At 30.8% G+C, this 8,710-nt stretch overlaps 1 long non-coding RNA gene across 1 annotated transcript; it reads right to left on the bottom strand.

The window, feature by feature from the left end:
- Positions 1-1,084: 1,084 nt before the first annotated feature.
- On the bottom strand, positions 1,085-8,159 carry LOC146993697 (uncharacterized). Its single transcript, XR_015044344.1, has 3 exons — positions 8,014-8,159; positions 7,438-7,518; positions 1,085-1,222 (listed from the first exon to the last, which is right to left on the bottom strand). It is a non-coding gene; the product is annotated as an uncharacterized LOC146993697 (long non-coding RNA).
- Positions 8,160-8,710: the final 551 nt, after the last annotated feature.

The raw sequence follows: 8,710 nt of genomic DNA, 5'->3' as shown, positions 1-8,710 counted from the left end.
CTCACTCACTCACAGTATGCAGTATTGTTATCATTTCTCTCAGTGTAACGGAGATAATAGCCGCAGTGCATGAGGTTTGAATTTTCTAGAAAAATATTTAATTCAATATTTATTATTTAAATTGTCATGTTTCTTTGCATTCTATTATACACGAGAACATGAGTAGCAAACCGAAGAAATCGAAAACTTATCACTTCAATGAAGAATGGGAACTCGATTACTTTTTTACAATGTTGAATGATAAATGTTGTTTAATATACCTTACCTCAGCAGCTATTGCTAAAAAGGGTTATTTGAAGAGACCATTTTTTAGCTTTACATAACAAGTATCAAACAGATTATCCACCAAATTCTGAACTGAGAGAACATAAAGTTAGGGATCTTAAAACTCAATTAACAATCAACAAAGCGTTTTTAAAAAGCCAAGGCTCAAGTCACAAGCAGTAACTACTGCATCATTCAAAGTAAGCTGTCTCGTAACAAAACAATTTAAGCCATTTTCCGACGGTGAATTTGTAAAGGAATGTTTTTTAGAAATGCCACACTCACTTTTTAACGATTTTAAGAATAAGAGTGAAATTGTCGCTGCAATTCAAGAGATCTGCAATTGTTTCGAAACACAGTGATGCGACGAATTGAAAGGAGGAGTGGTAATGTAAAAGAGCAGTTATATAATGATATTAATAGATGTTCTTGTTTTTCCCTTCAGTGTGATGAATCGACTGATGTAAGTGATACGGCACAATTATTTGTTTTCGTTGGTATGGTTTTTAAGAGTTTTACATCTAAAGAAGAATTGTTGGGTATGATTTTTTTGAAGGAAAGGACTAAAGGTGTAGACATATTCAAAGCCTTTAAAAACTTGCTCAATGATTTGAAAGTACCACATTTTAAATTAGTTTCTATAACAACGGATGGCGCAGCTGCAATGATAGGTAGCTTAAATGGATTTACTATAGCCCTATGTCAAAAGGAAGATGAATTCCCTGCCTTTTTAAGCTATCACTGCATAATCAGCAGCAAGTGTTAGCTAGCAAGAGACTAAACACAAAAGAGGTAATGGGCATAGCATTTAAAATTGTTTATTCACTTCGAGGAAGTTCCATCAAACGGCGTCTGTTCCAACTGCAGCTCGATGAAGGCCAACCAGAATTATTACTACATACCGATGTCAGATGGCTAAGCAGAGGTGAATTTTTGCAGCGATTTCGTGATTTATTGCCTGAAATTATAAATTTTTTTTTCACGAACAAGATGGAAACTGTGAAAATTTAAATGATGAAACTTGGCTTAGTGATTTAGCATTTCTTACTGATTTTACTTCAATATTAAGTCATTTAAATTTAAAATTACAAGGTAAAAATAAAACAGTAATTGATATGATCATATTGATATGATCTGCATAGACGCATATAAAACAAAATTTATTTTGCTAATAGAACATCTGCAACAAAATTATCTGAATCATTTTCCAAATATGGCGAATAACCTACAAAAACATAAAAATATTAATTATACGATCGACAAATATGTCGCGGAAATCCAAAAAGTAATTGAAAATTTTGAGTTAAGATTCCAGGATTTTGAAAAAATTAAAGAAATTGTGGAAGTCATATGTTTTCCTTTTAAAAAAGATTTAAATTTGAAACGCATTAGCCAAAAAATTTCAGACATATTTCATATGGATCAAAAGGCATTAGAAAATGAAATTATAATTTTACAAACTGACTTAATCTCACACGCCCGAAAATTTGAAGAATATTTTTGGAAATATGTCAACGGAGAAAAATACCCCAGTATCACCAAATGTAGCGAATATATCTATTCTTGTTTCGGATCTACATACCTATGCGAATCGGCATTTTCAGGCTTGAAACTAACGAACACTAAACAACGTTCTATCCTGACTGATTCACATACTGAAGACGCATTATTATTATCTTTGTCAGGATATACACTTAATTATGATTCCTTGGTTAGGGACATGCAAGCACAGTCTTTCCATTGATGTTAAGGCAACAAAGTAAATCCTAAATCTGTCTTTATACGTAGCTACTTTAAATTAATAAATATCGTTAATAATTATCCATATTCTTTTTTTTCCTTTGACATGAGTTTTTAGGATCTTTAAATAATTATTTTTGTTGTTTTTTACGTAGGTAGATAATACTTAAATCTATATTTCAGTACGAGGTATGCTCAGCAAGCTATTGATAGATTAGCAAAAAGTAAACGATGTTATTTATACAGGTAGGACTCCTGGCCCAAAAAAAATATGAAAGTGAAGTATTGAAATCAAATTATCAGCCATACTGTGTATTTTTATAACAACTTTTTAATATTAACGAACAAATAGTACAGCAGCTTATACATGGCAGTAAATTAAAAAAAATTAAATTGCCTTTTAAGTTGTTTGAAAAAGTGTAGGAAAATCGAATTTTTTAGGTACTGCATGCACGGAATGCTGCTATTAAAAGTTGGGTCTAGAAATTTATTTTCTTCATGAGCATATATCTCGAAAACTTAATAAGTGATTTAAAAAATAGTTTTGAACATATCTTTTACTTATCTACTCATACCTCGCTGGACTGTACCTTATACTGAAATACAGTATATAAACATTGTATGTATTTTACACATCCCCCCTTAGATTACACCTAAGACAACAAGTCGATCGCGACACACTCTTAAGATAAAAAGTAGATCTTATATACAAAAAATTTGGCCACCCCTGTTATATAGCAACTGAACTACACATAAGTAACACAGTTTTTGACATATATACCATAGATGTTTTGGTAATTTAAATAATTTTTCTTTAAAAAATTCATGTATTATGTTCAAATCGATTAATTATTGATTGCTTAATATACGAGTAGATAGAAAATGGGGGTTCTGCGGCAGGAGGAGCTGAGGGCGTGGTCAATGACGTCACACAGAGGGCGGGGCCAAAGGCAACGTCATCACACCAGAGGGGCGTGGTCTTGAGTTGAATTGAGTTGTTCGTAGACTGCTGGTTGAGTTGTAGACATCCTGCTTTTCATTTATAGTTAGTTTTTTAAAATTGGCAACGGGGTACAATTGCTCATGGCGTCCTCTAGGGACGAAAAAAGAAAATAATTTATTTAGAAGTTTCTTTAAAAAAAATGTTCTATTATTCAAAATATAGGATTGAACCCTGAAACAAAATATCTGCTTTTCTGCAAAGAAATAACTGTTAAAAATATTGGAAAGAATAACATAATACTCATTAAAATTTCACACACACACACACACATACACATGGGCTTTTATCGAAAGCCTCAGCTTTCTGACACCTGAGGGTCTCTCTTTCACAGTCATGGGGTTTTTTTGAATACCCAGGTGCCAGCCCCTTCCCATAACTCCTCTGTGAAGTCATTGACCAATGATTAACATTAAAAATAATCCATTTTGTTTTCCATTAAACATTATTTATATTGATATGCCCATAAGCTAAGGAGTGTACTCCATCCTTTAAAATATACCTTTTATCATCAAAAGCTGAAAATGCGATTTTATTTATAGCCATGGTAAAAAGATAATGGTTCTTACTCTGAATATTATATTGTAATTCTCTGGTGAAGATAGATTTCTCTAAACAATCTCTATAATTTTTATGTTTAAGTTTCCTTTTAATAACACTTCGTTTAACTCCTTTCGCGGTTTTCTTCTCACTTTCATCCAACATTAGAGAGTACATTTTCGCCCTCAGTCCTATAAACTCCAGTATCGGTTCGGAATTCATTTCATCTTTGAAGCATCCAATTTTCTTTTTTTTATTGATATTAAATAAAGCATGAGTCTTCGGATAATCTGACATATCGTACAGATGCATATGAAAACTCATACCTCGATATACATCTTCTGTTAAAATTTCGTACGTGAGAGAGTCTGTGTCAGTAAAAAGTAGCTTGGCTCTTTCTCCATATTGTTTTTTGATATGATTGTAATGAAAATTGTACATATGATATTTACTAAGTTCTAGTATGACAAATCCTACATAAATGGGCCTGTTTAAACGAACACAGTTTTTCAACCTTTGTACACCAACCAAATCATTATCAAAAATTCTGAAATTATGAAAGTTTGGAGCTGCGACCAATTTTTTCGCTCTTTTTTCTGTATTGACTAATTGGACATCAACATGTTTCCTCACGTTTTCCATAGTTTTACCGTACACACTATTGTTCATTAGTTTAAAAAAATCTTTCTCATATCCTGTCTGTGCATTTTTACGTTGATCTGTATTAAACTGTGTATAAGGTTGTAACCAAGCTTTTTGTTTAAATTTTATAATTTTGTGAACATGCATTAATTTCATACCTAAAGAGAGATATAACTGTAAATTTTTATGATAGATGACATAATTAAATTTAGGATTTAAATTAGGAACTAATTTAGTATTTGAGATAAATTTATTATTTTTCAGTACACTGATTGCATAAGGTGAAAGATGATTAGCTATTATTTTCATTTTTTCTGGAGCTAAGGGATAATCGTTATGGGCATTATGAAGTTCTTTGGGATATTCAAGGTTTACTTCCAAGATGTATCCATTCAAACTGTCTTCTGATAAAGTCAAAATCTTTTCTATGACATTCTTATTAGGTTCAACCCACTCAAAACTTTAGTTGCAAACAATCTCTACGGGTGGGCTATGAGTCTTATTATATTATATTTACTTTCTTTAGTTGAATCAAAATTTTTCAGATACTTATTATTTGCTACAGACTTACGCTGGGTAATCATGGACACACCTCCACGAATGCCCTGCTCTATAAATAAATGTATATTAACATCCTTTAATAATTCCAAAGCTTGATCAGTCATTTTTAAGCAGGCTTGCCAAGCTAATCCATGTGCAGTCATCAAATGCGCACAATCTAAACTATAGTAAATTTTACAAAGCTGTCTAAAATTTTCAAAAACATCTGCTAATTATAAAACATCACTTTTTACGCATAAATCATGATATTCACCTAAATTTTGAATATGAAAAGCTTGCCAAACAGTTTGAGCATGAATGTAATCATTCGAAGATATACTTTCACCAGTTAAAGTACTTTGAAAGTTCTCTATGGATGGTAACTGAGTATCTTTAAATTTCTCAAAAGAGTTGATATATTCATATGGATATATTCCCTTCCGTAATAATAATTTTATGTTTTGATCATTGGGAAAATTCTCTTGTAAAATCTTAAATTTTTCTTCAGGCGAGTTAGATACAAGTTTTTCCAAAGACGCGTTCATAAACTGTAAACTATCAATAAAAATTAAAGATATTCTTAGATTATTCCATTTTCTTCTAATGCTAAAGGAAATATATTTTTCCATATTATTAGGTATAACATGAAACTCCCTGTTTTGAATTTTGCCGATGCCTTGCATAATTAAATGTGCATCATAGTGTTTTAAATTGTGAAATACGACATGAATTTTCTTTTGAAGTTTAAATTTTAAATTGCACTTATTGTGCAGAGCTCCTCTATACTTTCCCGTAAGATGATCATGATCTCTTACACGATTATTGTTCAAATTTTTTTTGCATAAGTAGCAATGAGTACCATTTTTAAAATTTTGTTCATCTTGCGGTGTCATGGAAAGAGGTACAAAACTATATAATTTTTCGGCTATTTCCTCTTCTTCACGTAAAATATTTTGTATAAAATGGTCTACTGCATTTGGACCTCTGTTTACTGTTACAGGTTTAACGCTTTTCCCATCAGGTCCTACAATTATGTAAGCATATCCACAAGCTTTATGATGATGTATTTTTTCTGTAAAAGACGCAGTAGCTACATCAGGTGTACAAGTGTCTATGTTTTCAATTAAACCTTCAAAATCAGCATAAATAATGTATGAAATAGACTCTTCATATTGATAATTGGTATATTCTAATATTTTTTCTTCTTCTGAGGGCATTTTAATTCTCTGTATATTTTGATGTTGACAATATTTTATATGTTCTTCTAACAGGTTTTCACGGGTGAATCTATGCAAGCACCTCATGCAATAGAACATATTTCCATCATGTTTTTTACCTAATAACCGAGACATATTTCTTATTAAGCAATAATGTTGGGTAGTGTCATCTCCGATTAAAAGTAAATTAATACAATCAGTTTCTTTTCTGTTTGAAATGTAGAGGGGAAAGACTTCTTTTTCTTCATATCCAAATACCTTTATTCTAAGATTATTTAGTTTTTCAATAGTTGGTATTTTTGTAATAGGAACAGGGCATTCAATATTTTCTAATTTTATTTCATGTTCATAGGGTTTATAATGATTTACTCGGTTTGCATGATTTTCTCTAGAAAGATCATATTTGTGTGCAAGTAAGCACCACACTAAACATTTTTTATCATCATTTTGAATGTTTAAAATGGCTTCTTTCATGGCAAGTTCTTTGGGAAGAGGTATATAACTACTAGCGGCTAAGGGATGATATCGAGCTGTGCATTGTTCTAATTTTTCAATTTTATCTAATGTCCATCCGGAGCCATTTTGTAAAAATTCTTCAAATGATTTTTTTATCTTGTTATAGGCCTCATTCAATTGTTCTTCAATATTCTCTATTGTTAAATTTGTAAGACAGGTAGATCTAAAATGTGGTTTAATAACCTCTTCTTCCCCATCATGTCCAATCTAGAGAACCGTGCTGTAACTATAATGTACCATTTTAAAGCCTTTTTCTCATTGATTTCTTCCTCGAGTTTCGACATAATATTTAATTTGATATTATTTAAAAATATTTCTAGATCTTGATTAATTTCTTTGGTGGCGATAATTGTAAAAGAACTGAAGACGTTTAAGGCCGACGCTGCATGCTTCATTCGCTTGTTTAATGGATGGGGGGTTATTACTTTTCCTTTTAATACTTTGAACAGTACCATGTTGAGTACGGTCATGTTTCATTAGATCATGTTTTCTGCTAAACACGTCGTTGCATTTTTCACAGGAAAAGGTATTTTTTTAGCATGTACATTTTGTATGTGTCTTCGTAAATTATCTGCTCTCGTAAACTGACATTCTTCACAGTGAAAGATTTTTCCCTCATGTGTTTTCGAATGACGAACTAAATTACTCTTTTTACTAAAACTTTGAACAGATACGTCGTAAACCTGTGAAACATAGAAAAGCCGCTTTCAGTATGCATGCTTTCCTCATTATAAAATTACTCATTTTTAATTATCCCTCACTAAAAAAAAATTAATTACATAATTCATTTTAGAAATCTTTTAGTATTAACTCTTTACGTTTAAAGAATTTTAGCTTAGTTTAAAAATCTCTCTCTCACTACTTTTTTTTTTTTTTTCCTAATAATCACACATAACGACTGAAGGGAAAGAGAACCATTGAATAAATAGCTATATCTGCAAATCACTATTAAAAATAAAAAAAATATGAAAATGTTACCTCTCTTCTACTTGGTAGAGGTTCCATTCTTTGAGAAGTCAGAGAGTTGAATTCCTCCTCCTGAATTCCAAAGTCTATAAACTAAGGGAAAAAAAAAAAAAAAAAAAAAAAAAGAGAAAAAACTGTGTTAATAAAAAATATTTTTTTAGAATATTCATAAATGATGACTGCTGTTTAACAGTATTTGATACTTCATTCATTATCTTATAATAAATATACTTATAATAAAATAAATATATCTTATAATAAAATAAAGATTCAAAATAAAAGCATCTTCTCTCATAAAAAATAGTTCATTCATGCATTAAAAATATCATGCAACGATATACAAACTCGACTGATTTCCTTCAGACTCTTACAAATGCTTTAAAAAAGTTTTTTTTGAACTCTAAACTATGTAAAAGGCAGGCTATTAAAAGCTCTTTGAATTCAAATCATAGTTGAAGCAAATATATAAATCATGCATTAAAAAAATAGATTGATTATAATTCATTTTAAAAGCAACTGTTAAAAAAGTTCATCTAGTCTGAAAAAATAAAAATAATTAAAATAATATATAACAGTTCTAATATTTACATTGGAAGAAACAGATTGCTGATCTTGTTCGAAAGCTATCGCAAAAAAATATTAAGCTCTGTGAATCAAATCAGGAAGACTTGCTCTTTTCAAGGTTGAGAAGAGAACTGACTTCTTCCATTTCTGACACAGCGTTTTATAGGGATTAAAGAATGTTCTCCAACATTCCAGATAATCTGAACCAGGATAACACATTCTTTCGAATACAACTTCAACTTCCACTAACCTTTATCATGATAACGTGAAGTCTACAACACTTATCAAGGATCTTCCTTCACTTATGTATGTATTGTCAAACTTGGAATAGCAACAACAACCTTAAGATAATACATTCTTTCGCGTATGATTATCAGAGTTTTAGAAATTTTCCATTACTCTATCATGATAAGTGGATGATGCTTTTAAGATTCCCCTTATGCATATATGTAATATTGAAGTTCAGAATAACAACATTAGGACACTATAACTCTTTCCCACTATCCTATCATGATAATGAAATTTTCCTTTTAAGATTTATCCCTTTACCTTATATGTACGTGTGTAAGTAATGTCAAACTTAAGAATAACAACTCTTTCAAATAAGTTTTCAGTGATTATCAGAGTTTTCCATTAACCTATCGTACCATGATAACGCAATATGCACTTTTCCGATGCAGCGCTTAGTCTTTTATGATAACAGGAGTTTATGAAGGAAGAA

The sequence above is a fragment of the Stegodyphus dumicola genome, chromosome 12, assembly GCF_044657685.1.
Source record: "Stegodyphus dumicola isolate Sdum_Otavi_A_Nest chromosome 12, ASM4465768v1".
Lineage (NCBI taxonomy): Eukaryota > Metazoa > Arthropoda > Arachnida > Araneae > Eresidae > Stegodyphus > Stegodyphus dumicola.
Note: the sequence above shows the minus strand (reverse complement) of the source record. Positions and strands in the feature narration are given on the sequence as shown.